Raw genomic sequence first — 18,138 nt, 5'->3', positions numbered from 1 at the left:
TGTTAATTTGGATCTTCTTTCTCTGTCTTTTAGTTAATTTGGATAAGGGCTTGTCAATTTTATTGATTTTCTCAAAGAAGCAATCTTTGTATTCTTTTGTTTTTTGTTGCTTTGTTTCTATTTTATTGATTTCAGTCTGGTGTTTTATGATTATTTCTGGTCAATTCCTTTTGGGTGTGATTATTTCTTCTTCTCCTCCTCCTCCTCCTCCTCTTTCTCCTCCTCCTCCTCTTCTTCTATAGAGCTTTCAGTTGTGCTGTTAAGTTACTTCTCTTTATGTTGGCACTTATTGGTATGAACTTGCCTATTAGAATATCCTTCATTGTGTTCCATAAGTTTGAGTATGTTGTGTATTTATTTTCATTCAATTCCAGAAAGTCTTTAATTTTTTTCTTGACTAATTTTTTATTTGGTGGAGATTGTTCAGTTTCCATGAGTTTGTAAGCTTTCTGTTGTTGCTGATATCCAGCTTTAATCTTTGGTAGTCACATAGGATGTGGGATGTGATATTTGTATATATAATATCAATTTTTTTATCTGCTGAAATTTGCTTTGTGTTCAAGTATGTTGTCAATTTTCGAGCAAGTTCCATGATGTGTTGAGAAGGTATATTCTTTTGTGTTTGGGTGAAATGTTCTCTAAATATCTGGTGGGTCTATTTAATTTATAGTGAGAGTTATTTAGTGCCAGCATGTCTCTATTTAGTTTTTGTCTGGATGATCTGTCTATTGGTGAGAGTGTGCTATTGAAATCTCCCACTATCAGTGTGTGAGGGTCCATGTGTGATTTAAGCTGTAGTAGTGTTTCTTTTACAAAGTTGGGAGCTCTTGTGCTTGAATAGTTTTAAAATTGTAATATTCTTATGGAAGGTTTTTCTTTTGATGTGTATGTAGTGTCTTTCCCTATCTCTTCGATTAGTTTTGGTTTGAAGTCTGTTTTAAGAAACAGTCAGATATTAAAATGGCTATATCAGTTTGCTTCTTTGGTCCATTTGCTTACAATATTTTTTTTTCCATCCTTTTACCCCTAAATGGTGTCTATCCTCGATGTTAAGGTATGTATGCTTCATGGATGTAGCAGAAGGATGATTCCTGTTTTGCCATCTATTCTGTTAGTCTGTGGCTCTTTACTGGAGAATTGAGAACACTGATAATTAATGAGATATCAATGAGCAGTGTATGTTAATTCTTGTTATTTTGTTGTTATGGTGTATATGTGTGCTTTCCTTCTTTTGATATGGTGGTCTGTGATTATTTATTACTTGTGTTTTCTTGGGTGTGTTTAACCTCATTAGGTTAGAGTTTTCCTTCTAGCACCCTCTGTAGGGTTAGATTTGTAGATATTGTTTAAATTTGGTTTAATTAATTAGTTAATTAATATACGAGACAGGGTTTCTCTGTGTACAGTTCTGGCTGTCCTGGAACTCTCTTTGTAGATCAGGCTGGCCTTGAACTCACAGAGATCCACTTCCCTCTGCCTCCTGAGTGTTGGAATGTCTTATTTTCTCCATCTATAGTGATTTGCAAGATATAGTAGACTGGGCTGGATGGCATCTGCGGTCTCTTTGAACTTGTAGAACATCTGTCCAGGCTCCTCTGGTTTTTAGAGTCTCCACTGAGAAATCAGAAGTTATTCTAATAGGTCTGTCTTTATACGTTTCTTGGTCTCTCCCCCTTGCATCTTTTAACATTCTCTTTGTTCTGTACATTTAGTGTTTTGAATATTATGTGCCAAGGAGATTTTCTTTTCTGGTCTAGTCTATTTGGTATTCTGTAAGCATCTTGTACCTTGATAGGCTTCTCCTCTTTTAGGTTAGGGAAATTTTCTTTTATGAGTGTCGTGAAAATATTTTCTATGCCTTTGACCTAGGATTTTCTTCTTTTCCTCTATTCCTATTATTCTTGGCTTTGGTCTTTTCACAGTATCCCAAATTTCTTGGATGTTTTGTGCCAGGATTTTTTTTTAATATTTATCAATTTCTTTGAGGTATCCAGTTACTCTTCTATTGTATCTTCAATGCATTAGGTTCTCCCTTCCTTTTCTTGGATTCTGTTGGTGAGGCTTGCCTCTGAGGTTCCTGTTCACATTCCTAAATTTTTCATTTCCAGATTCCCTTCAATTTGGCTTTTCTTTACTAATTCTATTGCTATGCTACAATACTCAGGCCCTGTTGTAATAGGGTTGCTGGGCTCTAGCAAAGACATAATGTCCTGGCTGTTATTTATTTATTTATTTATTTATTTATTTATTATTATTTTTTAATGCTGGTGTCTAGGTATCTGGGTTTGGGAAGATGAAGATTGTAATTCTAGGTTCTGATACCTGGTCATGTTTATTTCAGTGGGTGTTTTGCCCCTTGGTTTCTGTTGCCCACTCTGCTCCTTAGGAGAGTGTAGTAGCTGTATATTGTGTGTTAGGAAATGCTTCTGAGATCCTCAGGTGTGGTTACTGCAAACAACAGGTAAAATGTTTGCCTAGGTATTGGGATTTGATACTTAGGGATGGGATAGCTAGGCAGGGGTTCACAGGAAGGAGAAAGCATGATGTTTCACTATGATCTGAGTACTTCCCTTGGAATGGAGGCAGCAAGTGGGGAGAGGCAGCAGCAGGTGGTCTGCTACAGAGCTTGGCATGAAACTGGGGGATTGGACTTGAAGGAGCAGAGTGAGATGTGAAGATCTTGATGGACACATCTGCTTCCCTGGCAGAGTGGCCTGCGGGTTCCCAGGGAGTGGGATAAAGCACTTCAATGTGCAGGAAACTGAGACACTCTCTATCTGGAGAGATTCTAAACATAAATGATGATGGACGGTTCCAGATAAAAAACAGACAACTCACTTGAGGGGGAGAAGAAACCTGCTGGTGCTCCAGAGAACCACAGTACACAAAGCTGGCTAACACACTCAGGGAACCGGTCTGTTCCACTGGACCATTTTCAGATGCTTGGATCCAGACTACCTGAGGTACCATGTGAACTGGCTGTTTTCTAAACCTTCATGCCATTCTTTTCTCCAACATCTTTGCCAAAGAGGCTACCACTGTGAAGTTCAATAAACACTGGTGTTTATTTGAACTTGGGTACAATAGCCTCCAGAATTATTGGTTCTTTCCTCATCACATCAATGGCTCCACCAAACCGATGGCAGGCACCTATCTAAGAACAGGTTGAAGAGACAAATAAAATTCATTTCTCTAGGCCTCAGACATCGTTTGATTAGTAGGTCTGTGAGAGCCTAGTAAGCTGTATTTGAAGAAGCTGCTGCATTACTTCTGAGGAGTAGGCAATATGGAGAAGCAATGAGCTAACCCTTTCAGGCCTGGCTTATGGAAAAGACTCCATGGGGGACAGAAGAAGCTAGCATCCGGCAGAGGCTGGGTTGTGAGATGGCTTTTGTGAGGAGAAGCAGCCCGTGTGCAAGAGTAAGGCATCATGTCTGCTGGAGAAGCATCTAGAAGACAGATAGCAAAAGGGCACTCATTTGGGGAACTCTACTCATTTGGTCCTGATTTGTCCCCAGCCTTGTGTTGAGAAGGGCCCTGACGCAGCACGTGTGGCACAGAGCCACACGGCAGACACGCCGAACTCAAACACAGAGACTGATTGTAAAATGACAACATATGCTGCACTTGGTACTCCGTCACGTCTAACTCTGTGCAAGTGGATCCAAGATAAAAATAAGACACATAGTAAAATTTAACTACCTTCCCCCCAATTTTACTTGGCCCCCATCACTCTGTTTTTAATTATAGCTCCATGACTTTTACCTGAATTCCTCAAGTGCAAATACTTTCTTTTGAAAGTTATTCTCATCATATCTTTAGCACGATGCAGAAAAGGAATCTTAAATATTTATTTCAGCATTTTGTTATTTTTATGGGTTTTGTAAACTACTGAAATTGTAGGGTGTACTTAGAGTGAGTTGATTCCATATGCAGTAAATCAACTGGAGAACAGACTAGTGAGTTCACATTTACAAAGTGAATCATGACAACTAAAAATACAACTTCCTCCACTCCCACCCAGAAAAACCTGCCAACATCCAAACAACTACAGAACTGCATGCTAGAGAGATGTGTACTATCTTCCAAGATAAATACATATAAATTAAACTGGAGAACCTCAAGTTGCTATTGATTAGTTCTTAGAAACATTTCACAATCAAGTCTCATATCCCTCTTCCCTGGGATAAATGCAAGGGGAAGAATGAAGCAATTGCTGAGAATACGATTGAAGAAGGGAGCTGTATTAAACTATTTTAGAGGTAACATGGGAAGGAAAGTTGTTGGCCGAGTGTGAAACGATAACGAGAAGGAGTTTCAATTCCATACATCCATACACCATCATGAGAGGCAGATCCCCCTGGCCTGTCTCCACTGTCTCCGGCTGTCTCCCAGGTTAGGCCCTTCACTTTTTCCTAACTTCTTGGGGTGTCCCCCTGAGACGTCTCTGGAGGTCTATCTGCTCAGAGCTTTCTAACAGCAGTGAAGAGAAGCAAGGAAAGCTGCCAGCTCTAGAAATGTATACAGAAGGATGTTAGAGGACATAAAGTCAGGCCAAGCCAGGCTTATGGTAACTTGGTATTTGGTATGCAGAATCACATTCCTGAGTAGACAGAACACTGTATTCTCTCCACAAGGCATGAAAACTTTCTACAAAAAAGACAGAACTTAGTTACTTTTTAAAAAAGATTCTGTTTATTTATTTTTTATTTTTATTTTTGTTTTTATGAGACAGGGTTTCTCTGTATTGTTTTGGAGGCTGTTGGTCAAGCCCAGCCTCAAACTCACAGAGATCCGCCTGCCTCTGCCTCCCCAGTGCTGGGATTAAAGGCGTGCGCCACCACCACCCGGCAAGATTCTGTTTATTTTTATGTGTATAGGTGTTTTGCCTGCATGTATGTATGTGAACCACATGCATGCCTGGTGCCTGCAGAGGTTAGAGCAGGGAGTCAGATCCCCTGGAATTGAAGTTACACATGATTGTGAGCCACCATGTGGATGCTGGGAATTGAATCCATGTCCACTAGAAGAACAACCAGTGATTTTAACTGCTGAACCAAGCTTTCCTGAGAATTCTAATTTTAGTGCTAAATCCCTAGTATGGTAATTATCAATCAAATCTACCAATCAACTTAGTACACACTGAGCTGCAGAAACACTGTCTACAAGACAGTCTGGTATATAACAGCTACACATTAAATGGTTTCTGAATATTGATGTGATATCAGCTAAGACGTTATGGTCTTGAGGGCTGGAGAGCTGGCAACCCCAAATTTCAAAATAGGCTTCTGAAAAACAGGGGAGGGCAAGAATGGCGATTGGACTGCTGCTTTCAGCTCTAAAAGTCAATCAGGAACAACTCCGGAAGGGTGTGTCTGACTCAGGATGACTGAAGGGAGGAAATGAGGTGATTGGACGTTGTTAAGCTACAGAATTGAGAAAACTGCTAAAATACTACACACACACACACCACTATATACTGATATTCATTTGTGTGTGTGTGTACCCGTGTGTAAGCAGGTGTGTGCCTATGTGGAAGCCAGAAGCCGACAACTGAGTATCTTTCTCAGTTGCCCCCACTCCCTTTTATTTGAAAGTTCAGTACTATAAGTAAAGTTTAGGTCCTCACCAGACAGGTGAGCCATCGAGTTATCACCTCTACTTTTTTTTGGGGTGGGGTGGGAGAGTGGAGCAGGGTCTTACGTGTAGCTCTGGCTGGCTTGGAATTTGCTGTGTAGACCATGGTGGCACTGATGACAGAGATCTATCTGCCTTTGCCTCCTTAATGCTAGGATTAAAGGTGTTCACCACCACACATAGCTCTTCTACCTTAGTGTTTGAGGCAGGGTCTCTCCCTGGCCTGGAGCTCACCATTTGGCTAGTTTGGCATCCTTCAGATGATCTAGGCATCCTCTTTTCTCAGCCTCTTGGTGCTGGGATTCTGGCCATGTGCTACAACCTCCTGCTTTTTACATGGTTTCTGGGGATTCAAACTTGGGTCCTCATGTTTGTGTGGCAGTCACTTTCCCTACTGTGCCATCTCCCTACCCTGTTGCTAATCTTAGCCATAACTGTCAGAATGTCTTTACTCTAGTCACATGTAGGGCTCAGTCAGTGGGACTAACTGATCTATCAAGTTCAAATTCAGTAAATTGAACACTACTACAAACATGTCTTATCACAAGATAATGACGATCTCTGCTGGTGAGTCTTTTTCCTGGTAAACATCAAATTCAGAATAATTTTTAAAATATTATAATGTCAAGATGTAGAATGTGGCATCCAAAATATTGAGACAAAATGATAAAAATATCACTTCAGGAAGTAGTTTTTGAAATTCTAAGTTTACAAATGTAACAGAAAATTTAAAAATTACCCCTAAATGAAAGTGAATTGGCAAAGCAGCCTTTCTCATGTTTTAGAAAAGTTTCAAAATTCTCTAAGATTTTGATTTCATTTAAGTGAGGAAGAAAAAATATGAGAGAGAGCACTATGTTGGGGTGACTGACAACTACTTTTAATATAATTAAAATGAGCTCATTTTATCTTTCCTTTATTCAGGGAAAGAATTATTTCTCCTGAAGGGTCTTTGCTGCCTTTCCCCCTTCAAACCTGCATTCTGGGCCAGGAGTCAGTAAATGTCACATGAAATGGGCTGATTAACTGACTACATGCACAGCAGAAACAAAGCAACAGTAGGAAAAACATCCTTCAACAGAAGGAATGATTTCATCTTGAAGGCTAGAGCGAGTGCATGATTAAAGACAAAAATACTGTTTCAGCCATTCGCGGCTGAAGACGAGGACCTGGATGGAGAATTAAAGCAGAAACTCAATTGTTTCAAGAGGGCACAGCTGCTTTCTGCTTCCAAGACAGGTCTCCAGAGAAGACTACAAAATAAGTGATCCAAACCCCATTTAGGAGTCCGATCCTTCTCCAAGGACTGGTCTGTCACCACCACCACTGCCCTTGAGTCCGCCCATAGACACCAAAGGGACACAGACATACCAGGACGAGGTTCAACCTGGAAGGTAAGGCTGAAGAGTACCCTGCATGTCACACACTTGGCCAGTCTCCTCAGGAGAACAGGAAGAACTGAATTTGAAAATGTGCTTCTAGAATGACAGTACCCTATGTTGTTAGAAGCTCAGGAGTTAATTCCTCAGGAGTATATTATGAGTAAGTGAAATAATGTTAGAAGTACTATTTAAGCCACACACTTGGAGGAATACAAAGAAATTAAATTTCTCAGGGTAGTTACTGCTCTTTCCACAAGTGAATGAACAATTACATAAAGGGAATAGGTAACTGTAGATGGAGGTCAAAGGAGAATATTAAACTCTCATTCAAAAGTGAAGAAAAAACACAATTAAAAAGTAGTTTTCTGTAGATATCAAGCTTATGGATTGGAAAGCAGCTAAAATACTCATTAACATGCATTGTACCACTGTCCCTACAGAAATGTGGCAGTAGGGGAAACGACAAAGCTGTATGCTCTACCTCCCTGCTCTTGGACCAAGACTTCGGTAGAATAACATCCACCTTTTTGTTTGAAGAATAAAGATGCATCCAACTCTGGAGTCAAAAGGTTAAGCGCACGCTCTGTGTAGTTGATAGAGGTAGGTCTAATCTAATCAGGGCCTGTTACAGGCATTGGTGTCCTGACCCAGGCTTCTGGTTTCCTCACGGGTGAGAGCTAGCCAAGATGTAGACTCTAGGCCTTTGACCTTCTGGAGACCCTGTCCGGGCCAGCCCAGAGTTCTGCTTAACAGCCGGGGTTCAAATCAGGAACATGTGCGCTTTGCTAGCACAACACATGGCTTTGAAATTAAAATGCAACCTGATCGAGTGCCTCAGGATATTTTAACAACTAGAAGAGAGATTAGAGCAGATAAAGCCAGACTTTTGGGTCACTACTGCTCGTTCATGTTTCTTGCCACTTCTTTGGACTACACAAATTTAATTTTATTGTATTTCTTGAGAATTTGCTAGAAAAACAAAAGTTTGGTAAGTTATTTCATGGGTGATTGATCTTGGGGAAATAAGGAACTTGTAGGTTTCTCTGAGACATGTGCCACCTATTAGATAGTTAGCTTTTTCTGTTCCAACTGAGCCAAATCAAATTAATTAGAAAGTGGTTTGAATTACAAGCCAAATACAATGAGAAGTAATAAAAACAGAAAATGACACTTAGGTCATCAATAATATTCTTGAGATAATTTGGCATTGATTTTTCTTGCTGTGTAAGATAAAGAGCTTTACAAGTTGTCAAATGGACAGTTTAACCCCAGCCATCAGCAGGAACTGAGAAAACCAGACTCAGATAAGGAGTGGATTTACTTTCTTTCTGCTTCTTTGTTTTTTTCTAGAAATCAGTGCTTGAAATGCAAGATGTCCCCATGGAGCATAGCTTAGCAAGCCCACGAGTCACAAATCTAACAAGGGCCAAACTCAGAACGATTCTCCAACAAAACCACAAATCAAAGCAGAATCAGACTTTGAGAAACCAAGGAGAACCCCCAAGAGCACCCAGCACCTTCCCTTTTTTTTTTTTGACAAGGAAAAAACACAAAAATGTGACAACTCTTCTGGGGAGAACTTTTTATGGAAATTTAAGTTAAAATTTTGGTTCAATTTATCTTAGGATGCCTGGGGCCAGTGAAGATCAACATTCTGCATTCACTTCCAAGTTGTGCATGACAAACCCACAGTGCCAACACTGCCTCCAAACAGTTCCTAATCTGAAAACAAACAAAACAACAAACCAGAGAAAAGGAACTTCTGTTTGAGTTCAGCGGTTTTCAGTTGTTATCCTTTGGAGAGAAGTGGATGAAGACACAAAGTGAAATCCCCAGTTTGCAGGTGCCTTTGGCTGCAGCTGAGCCTCCCTTGTCCACAGATCATACGCATGTTGGCCAGGTACAGGGAGGGCAGGGTATGCTTGTTGCAGGAGGGCCCTTGATCCAAGTACCCAGAGGACATGTCCGCACTTCTTTGTGCTGCATAGCAGCCACTTCTAGAGACAAGTTAGAAGCCCTTCCCGTTCTAACTCAGTGGATCTCAAGCCACGCTGTGCTTCTGGTGTGGAGAAGGCAAAGTTCCAGAGGCACCAAGGACAGGAGATGGTAAGGAGTGGAACAGATAGCCATTTTTCAAGGTTCCTAAACAACCTGAGAACAGCAGCTGAGACCACAGAACCTGGACAGGCAGATGGTTTTCCCCTCGCTGGAGGCCTGAAAGGCTCACCTGTCAAGTGGATTCTGATGCCAGGCTTATTATTAACCTCTGTGACACATATCTACAGATGGCCAAGTCCAAGCTTCTCATCCAGGTGTGAGTCTGGGGACCTTGCTTCCCAGGATACTCCCTTTTCTCTCTTACCACTACATCCCACCTATGGGACACCAGTGTCTGACATACAGGACAGGGAATGGTTCTCTAATGTACCCATTCCTTTTAGCATTTCCATGTTCTGATTTTGTTTGCATCACTTGGTCTTTTTCTGCTTGGAATGACTTCATTCCTTCTTTTGAGTTTAGTGATGTTTCCTGGGTTTAGAATGCTCCTCATTTATGTTACAATGAAATGAGCCTGAATCCCAGATCTCGAGGTGTGTCATCCAATATGGAAGTCACGAAAAGGATGCATCATTGAAATCCAAACATTACCCTACTTTTGGGGTCAAAGAAGTTTTCTTTCCTACTAGAAATCAACCTACTCTCTCTAAAGTTGTGTCTTTCCTCCTTCAACTTAATCCTTTCAGAATTCAGTGACCTAGTCACATAGATGTCACCAGTGTGCTCCCAGCATTTAGGGAAATGACTGAAAAGGGCTACTCTCTGAGCTTGAAGCTAGAGGAAGCAGCATATGATCCATCCCTGTGTTCCCTCAACATGAGTTTCCTGGAGCCTCACTGTGCCAAGCTGAGGGCCAGGCATGGCGGTGCCATGGTAGGTAGGATTGAGTTGGTTCCTACTGAGGTGAATGTCATCACTTGTCAGTATAATTCAAACAAAGACATGGTTAGAGTACAGATGACCCGTGGGGTGAGGCTATTGCCCTAGATCAGCGTAGGTCCTGAGGGAATGAATCACACAAGCAAACCAGGGCCATAACCCTTTATTTGAACTTCATGGGCCAGAAGGCTTTGAGAATTACACTTATCAGATTTAGAAAATGAAAAATATTGCATATGACGTCATGCCCATGGTGAACAAAGAACCACCCTGTCCCCAAGTGTCCTCATATTTCTAAAGTTAAACAGAGGACTTTTTGCACCACAAGGCAGTTAAATAAAGTCTCTAAGGGGGCTAAGGTGAGTGCTGTTTGGATTTTGTTGCCAAATGTGTTTTGGGGTTACTTTATTTCAAAGCTGGTTTTCAGAGCCTTGGGGATTTTAGAATTGCAGACAAATACTATATACTCTACTTTGAAAGCATACATTGTTAGCAGCATTAGAGTAACAGTGTTGAATTTTGGAATAGAAGAGCCAATGGAGGTCTCCAACTCTGTCCTGGAAGTAAGTGCTGTTGGAAGATTTCTTTAAAAACCATTAGTGCCCAGGTATGCTGAATTTAGTCATCTGCTGTGAGCTCATCTCTTTTACCTATTTGATCCTTATGAAAGGATAAATTGTGAAAGCTGGGGCCAGCCTCTGGGCCATGGAGACCCTACCCAGGCACTGCTGTCTTGAAACCTGCCTAAAAGCAATGGGCCAGTCTCCTTCTAGAGCTTTGGCTTGCAGGCCTGGTTGCATATGGGAATCAACTGGGATGGTTTATAAATACACTCCCAGGCTGGCCCTGAGCCACATGAATCAGAATCTCACAAGGATCAGTGTGCTGGTCAGTTTTGGTCTACTTGGCACCAACTGAGGTCACTAATGGAGAAGCAACCTCAGTTTTGGAATTTTATCTATCAGATTGGCCACTAGACAAGTCTGTGTGGCATTTTCTTGATTAATAATGGTTGAGGGGAGGGGAGGGGCAGCCCACTGTGCACTGTGCTGTCTGTAGGAAGGTGATTCTGGTTTATCTAAGAAAACAGGCTAAGCAAACCAGTGAGTAGCAATCCTTTCTGGTTTCTGCTTCAATTTCTACTTCTAGATTCCTGCCTGGGTTTCTTCTCTGGCCTCCCTCAATGATGAACAGTACTGTCTGTGGGCTGAAACACACTTTTCCTCTCCAGGTTGGTTTTGGTCAGTGTTTTATCACAACAACAGAAAGAAAACTAAAACAGATCCGTTATTAGCATGCCTGGGTATGCACATGTGTTTGTATAATCACTATTGGTTACCCTTTTCAGTTGGGGTACAAATACATAGTTAGGAAGGAACAGAAAACACAAAAGTCCTGTCACCCAGAATGTGATCCAGAATGTCTTAGCTCTCAAGTTTCCTCCCACTCCACCTTCCACAAGGTAACTGCTGTTGTGACTTCCTGCCACTACCCAGAGTCTCAGGCATCAGTATTTGCACTGGCTGGCTGCCCAATGGTACGTCTGGAGGTTCTATCTGCCCGCTCGTGGACAGAGCTCCTTTAAGCCTGACTTTTGGAGTTCCCTGCCCTTCTGGGCAGCAGTTTGAGAAGCTCTGATCTGGCAGGTGACTAGAACATTCCTAACGGAATTGGACAGCATTCCTATAGGCCCAAGCTTAAACTGATAGACATCACTAGGAAGAGACTTGCAGGACAGTAAGATTGAGTTCTCTTTCCTGTTCTTTGTCCTTTTCTATGAGTTTTTCTCTTCTCCACTTCACTGCACTGGTGATTGTTCTCTGTCCCATCAAACCAGGGCTGTCATTAGAGACACCCAGGCAGCCACAATTTCATCTACTAGGTTCCTCATTTGTTCCCTTTCCTTTTATAATTTCTAGTTCAGGAAGTCATAATTGTTTTAAAGGATAAATAACTAAACAGAAAATACAGAAAAGGCAACTAAGGCAAGCTGAGAGGGGGAAGGGGAGATAAAAGTCAAGGGAAGAGGGACAGAGGAGGGAGGAAATGAGTTTTCTCTGAGATAGGTGACATTTTCTAACAACCCAAGAAGACAGAAACTGACTTGTGGAAGAAGCCCTCTGTGGATGGTGTGCCCAGAAGGTACCAAGGAACCTGCTGCTCTCTTGAGTTAGACCTAAGGTTGGGCTGGCCTGCAGGTGACAGTCACTCTCATTAAAGCACCCTTCAGTCTTTGGGCCTTGTCTTTCCTCCATGGTAGAAAGTAGCTCACAGCAACTGTCTGTGACACTGGACTCCACACTGTGGTCTCAGCCACTGTGCCCACTCACTGAAGCACTCTTTAATCTAGTCCTGGCTATGGCAGTGTTTGGTTATTAGCAAAGAACTTACTTTAAGTAAGGCAGAGCACCGACAGTCAGGTGGATGTGAGTCATCCAATCAGTTGAATGTTTTGGGAACAAAACCATGTTTCCCAGAGGAGAAGAGATTCTGCTTCTCCAAGGTTGCTTGAGGTCCCAGCCTGCAGGTCCACCCTATAAAGTTTCAGAGGCCAGCTTCTGTACAGGGAGCCAGCCTCAAGCACCTCCATATTGCATATACATAACCTAGTGTGGTGGTGCCCATCTGCAAACTCAGCTCTTAGGAGACTGAGGCAGGAGGATGGCAAGCTTGAGGCCAGCCTAAGCTGCACAGAAAAACCCTAACTCAAAACAAATATATGTACCCATGTAACCTTCTGTTTTTGTTATTTTGGAGGGCATCAACTGACACACCGCCTTGTGTGGCAATAAAGGTGAAATGCTAACCAATGTTTCCTGCACTGTTTAGGCAAGTGAGACATTCCCGGTGGCTGCAGTCTCCTGCTATCTCAGAAGGCTCAGCAAGAGCGTCTAGCTTCAGGCATGCTCACAGTCTCTCTCTCCCTTCTACTCTCTGTGAAGCTGTTTTTGTAGACATTGTAGACTAATTCTAATGCACATTGTAGATGAATCTAGAACATGACTGAGGCAAGAAGGACAAGCTTGGTGTTTAGATGTGCACAGATAGATCAAAGGTTTTTGTAGAAACTTCCATTTAAGACTAGGTTCTTTGGTTTTTTCAGATGTCTTTGTTCTTTCTTCTTTGTCCCATACCAGCCCCAGTAAGAGTCCGAGCTCTGCCTGCCCTGTTTCCCTGCTCAGCAGCCTCTTCCATGGAGGCAGCAGGACAGAGGCTACAGTTCACACACCATTCAGACCACAAGGCTCAAGGCATCAATGAATATTCTCCTTACAGTTTGCACCATGGATCTGGTGGCTCATGTGAAGCTCCTTCTAACCTCTGACTTCCTATGAAACCTGACATCCCTGGGATGTGGGGTCTTTGGGGAGGGAGGCAGCAAGGCCAGGTGATGGGAACTGGGCCACAGCCTCCTATTTGTCCTAGCACAAGACACCTGGGAGTGTATCTCCCTTAGGTGATTTCCTATGTAGAAAGTGGATCAATGATTCCCACAAGCAGGCCTCCCAAACCACGAACGGCCATTTAAAATTGCTCCTTGATACGGAGCAAATTAGAAGCCATTCTTTCCTCAGCCTCCTCTTCCAAATTTTGCACAGTGCTTTCACTCCTGCCTCTTATCTCTGAGCAATGCATGCGACCTGGAGCTCCCTGCATATGACTCACACAGGCCAAATCCTATTAAGTGAAACCACTTCAGGAGACAGCAAAGTTCTTGTTGCTGGATTTTAAGAAAGTGGAGTTCTAAAGGGTAAAGGTCCAATTAATGGCTGGTGTTGGTGTGAATATTTCCAGGTGGCTTTGCCTCAGTGGTTTAAACAGGTGGGAGCAGGAGGCCCAGCTGCTTCTGTGTCTGCACCATGACTAATACATTTCTAAACACACAGTAAACATTTAGCGATGTCAGCTTAAAAACAGCTTTCACAACAAGAACCCTGCAGATCCAAAGTTACTGTGGGCCCCTATCAAGCCACTTCCACAAAAGGGAAATGTTCTACAGCTGGGGGAATGCGGTCCTTTCCAGCAAGCCACCAAGGCCGACCGGGTTAGGGTTAGTCTGACTCAACAAGTCTAATATTCAAGTGCATTTCACAGGAAATGTGGACCTCAGACAGACTTTAATATAAGAGGGGCTCTGAGTATTGGTACTGGAAAAACTGGAGATCCATGCAGGAAAAAAATCAAAATAGACACATAGATGATAACCAAAAATCATCTAACAAGGTTTTTTTTTTTTTTTCCGAGACAGGGTTTCTCTGTATTGTTTTGGAGGCTCTCCTGGAACTCGCTTTGTAGACCAGGATGGCCTCGAACTCACAAAGATCCGCCTGCCTCTGCCTCCCGAGTGCTGGGATTAAAGGCTTGCGCCACCAATGCCCGGCCTAACAAGGGATTTAAAGATTACATGAAACCTAAAATTATAACACTTTTGAGATCTGGACCCATATATATGATGCACAAAAGTCAGTTAAAATAGGTTTTAAGGTCAAACAAAACCCAAAATTATAATACTCTTTAAACCCATTAGCTAAAATGGGTTTAAAATTACACAAGACCCCAAACTACAACACTCCTGGAGGAAAGCACAGGAGGGGGAGTCTCAAACAATGACTAACACTGGATGCAGCACCGGAAGTGCAAACAACAAAGTCGGAGACCACAAAGATGACAGAAACTAAGCAGCTTCCCTACACTAGGAAACAACAGCAGAAAGGCAGCCCTCTCCGCCAGCCACAAGCACTGCTCTATGGTGTTTTCTACAACAGTGGCTCCCAGTGGCTCAGTCACCAGCCTCTGGTGCTGTGGAAGGGGGTGGAACCATCAAGGTGGGAGGCACTACTGAGAAGGAAGTTACGTCAAAGGAGTGGGCGGCTGGAGGCACTCTTTAGAGCCCGTCCTTTTAATCTTTCTTTGCTTCTCAGACACCACGAGGAAATCAGGTCTTCTCTGTCACAAGTGGTTGCCATGCTGGTCCATGACATCAAAGACCCCAAACGACAGAGCCAAGTGCCTTATTAACCTGTCAAAAATCAGAATACCCCAGTAAAAAGTAGGGAAGGGGAGGTGTGTGTGTGTGTGTGACAGAGAGAGAGAGAGAGAGAGAGAGAGAGAGAGAGAGAGAGAGAGAGAGAGAGAGAGAGAGAGAGAGAGAGAGTGTGTGTGTGAGATGCACATTCTGTGTCTGGCCATGTGGTGTTAGATGAGAGACTCTCACCACTCAGAATCATGCTATGTAGTTTAAGATGGTTTCCAACTTAGGGAGTGCAAACCACCTTTGCACATTTTTGAGGTGGCTATCACACAAAACAAAACAAAGGAGTCGATGTGAGCTCCCAAGCTCTTAAACACACACAGATGGGAAGGGATGCTGCCTCTACAAAGGGATGCACTGGATGAAGTTTCTCACTACTCCACGGAGGGCAGTGTGAGATGATGGGGGGAAGCATAGATGTGCTTTTGATATGGAGTCTCCAGAAACAGAATGAGAGGGAGTTGTTCAGTTGAAGCCTTGAACTCCCATAAGGAGCAAGAGGAACAGCACAGCCATTCTGGGGGGAACCCACACTTTTGTTTGTTTGTTTTAATGTCAACTGGCTGTAATCTGAGTGAGTGTGTTCAGAAACATGGGGCAGAAGTGGACAGGCGAACGCCTTCCATGAATCACACTGCTGAAAATTACTGGATTATATATCAAACAGTTTTGCAAAGGTATATTAGAGGCCTTAAATATTTATAGGGGTTGGTGATTCCCACCCTCCAGCAAAAGGTTTATGTTCAAGTAAGAAGTTTTTCTTAGGAATGCTTTATCAAGAAACTCTTGAATATTCAAGGAACAAGAGAGCTGAGAAATGTAGGGTGGCTGGGTGATGGTGGTACATAACTTTAATCCCAGCACTCGGGAGGCAGAGGCAGAATCGGGCAGATCTCTGAGTCTGAGGTCAGTCTGGTCTACAGAGTGAGTTCCTGGAGAGCCAGGAGCTTGTCTGGAGAAACAAAAGCAAAACAAAATAGAACCAAACCAAGAAAGAAAGAAATGTACAGTGGCGTGAGTGAATGGTACTCATAATTTAGGGAGGCAATTTTTCTGCTGACAGTTTGTCCGGTGGACCCTAACCTTTCAAATCCCTTTGAGCATGAACATTTAAAACTTACTCTGAGATAGGAAACTCATGTCGGTTCTATGAAGACTGGTACATACTGGTTATAAGAGGCTTCTGAGACCAGCCTGGAAGCCCAGCAGCAGTTACAAAACTATTTCAGTGTCCAAAGAACTCCAGGTCCACAACTGCTATCAGAACAGACACTTATTAAGGCCACTTGTAAGAGTCATTATGCTCCAAATGAAAGTGACAGTCTCCTTTAAGTGTCCATAAACCAATCTCCCATATCAGTACGCAGCAATGACAGTTAACACCATGCAGAGTCATTGAGACTTTCTCCTGGAGTAGAAAGGGAACAGGAGAGACAGCTTGGGGCAGAATATATCTAGCTGGTTGTGTGTGACTGGACTGGCAAGAAAGAGTGCTGAGCGCTTTTGTCTGGGTGTTACGAAGGGATGGGGCTCACAGAGCATCTGCCAGGGTCAGTGTGGGGCAACGTCAGGAACTTCCCTTCTTGACTTCATGGCAGGGCCTCCTTGAAGTGCAGTAGTGAAAGCATTTCTCTTGATTTCTGCCTTTCTTTGGCTTGTGGCAGCAAGGAAGAAAGACTGTATTGGGTTGATGAAAACTTGAATCATTGTATACTGTCACCAGATCATTTGGAGGAAAGATGGTAAGTGTCCCCAAGAAAGCTCTGGGACGCTGTATGTAAATCTGAGAAAAGAAGAGCCATTGAGGTCTGGGACAATATTAAGCCAGTTACCAGCAATGAAGCAATTATATGAGTGACTGAAACAATCTATAATGACAGCTCTAATAGGCACAGGAGAGAGGGCAGGAGACCACTTGGAATAATCAGAACTATCTAGTGTCCCGAGAGATGAGCGACCTAGTCCAGAGCTCCAGGGTCAGAGGATGTGGAATTGTAAATGGACACTGAAGGACTCTATCATACAACTTTCTAATGACAAGCGCCTTAATTCTCAAAAGTGCCTCATAAAGGCATATTTTACAAAATGACTGATGACAAGCATCCACACAGTAAGGCGCACGTGTACAGCAGAAATAAAGGGGAGGGACATAAGTAAAATATTGAATATAAAAACTGCCTATTAAGTGATGTCATCCAGCTTGGTCTAGGGTGCAAGTGTCTGAGCAGACATTGCTTGTCTAAGAAAGTGCTGTAGCCTTAAAACTTTGTCGTCCTTTAACTCAGGTTGTTTATTCTCTAGGTTATTGGCAAGGAATATGAATGGATGCAAAAAGTGATTCAGTGATTTCTTAGTCACCTGGAGAGATGATTCAGTCTGTAATGTGTTTATAGTATGAGCATGAGGACCCTGGCACATACGTAAGGGTGAGGTGTACATGCCTGTAATCTGAGAACTGAGCATGAAGAGAAAAGGAAATAGAATCCCTGATAAGCCAGCCTAGGCACTCCATAGGCTACACATTCAGTGAGAGATCCTGTCTCAAAATAGAACGTGGAGAAGCATTGAGGAGGACACCTGATGATGGCTTGTTACCTCCACATGCACACAGAGATACACACACACACACACACACATACACACACACGCATGCACACACACACACACGCATGCACACACACACACGCACACACACACATACACACACGCATGCACACACACATACACACACACGCATGCACACACACATACACACACACACGCACACACACACGCACACACACACACACACACACACAAATGCCATAACCAAACGCAAATAAAGAAGTGTAAGAGTAATGACAGCAATTCTCATTCACTCAGAGCATGTATATTTTCAAGAGAAAAAGCCTGTTCTGGTTGCTGACAGAAGCTTCAGGTAAACAGGAAAGAAGGTAGGAAATGAAAACACTTTAATCATCATGCAACAGGTAAATGGGTATTTATATAATCCAACACATTATCTTTCTTTGTCTATAAATTAACTCCAGAGATGAATTAAGAATTCTGAAGACTAGAGAAGAGAAAACAAATACATATGTACAAGTTACTTTGTTTACACTTGTGTATATGTTAATAGACAACTGGATAAATGAGTGTTGAATGTCATGA

At 42.6% G+C, this 18,138-nt stretch overlaps 1 protein-coding gene and 1 long non-coding RNA gene across 6 annotated transcripts in view; one reads left to right on the top strand and one right to left on the bottom strand.

Annotated features, from left to right (window-relative positions):
* Cdin1 (CDAN1 interacting nuclease 1) overlaps positions 1-18,138 on the bottom strand; it is a 212,623-nt gene that overhangs the window by 32,185 nt on the left and 162,300 nt on the right. The gene's annotated exons all lie outside the window — the stretch shown is intronic.
* On the top strand, positions 6,567-9,709 carry LOC121140475. Its single transcript, XR_005877322.1, has 3 exons — positions 6,567-7,031; positions 7,460-7,619; positions 8,370-9,709. It is a non-coding gene; the product is annotated as an uncharacterized LOC121140475 (long non-coding RNA).

The sequence above is a fragment of the Mesocricetus auratus genome, unplaced genomic scaffold (genome assembly GCF_017639785.1).
Source record: "Mesocricetus auratus isolate SY011 unplaced genomic scaffold, BCM_Maur_2.0 Super-Scaffold_100004, whole genome shotgun sequence".
NCBI lineage: Eukaryota > Metazoa > Chordata > Mammalia > Rodentia > Cricetidae > Mesocricetus > Mesocricetus auratus.
The sequence above is the reverse complement of the archived record's forward strand: the minus strand, read 5'-3'. Positions and strand labels throughout refer to the sequence as shown.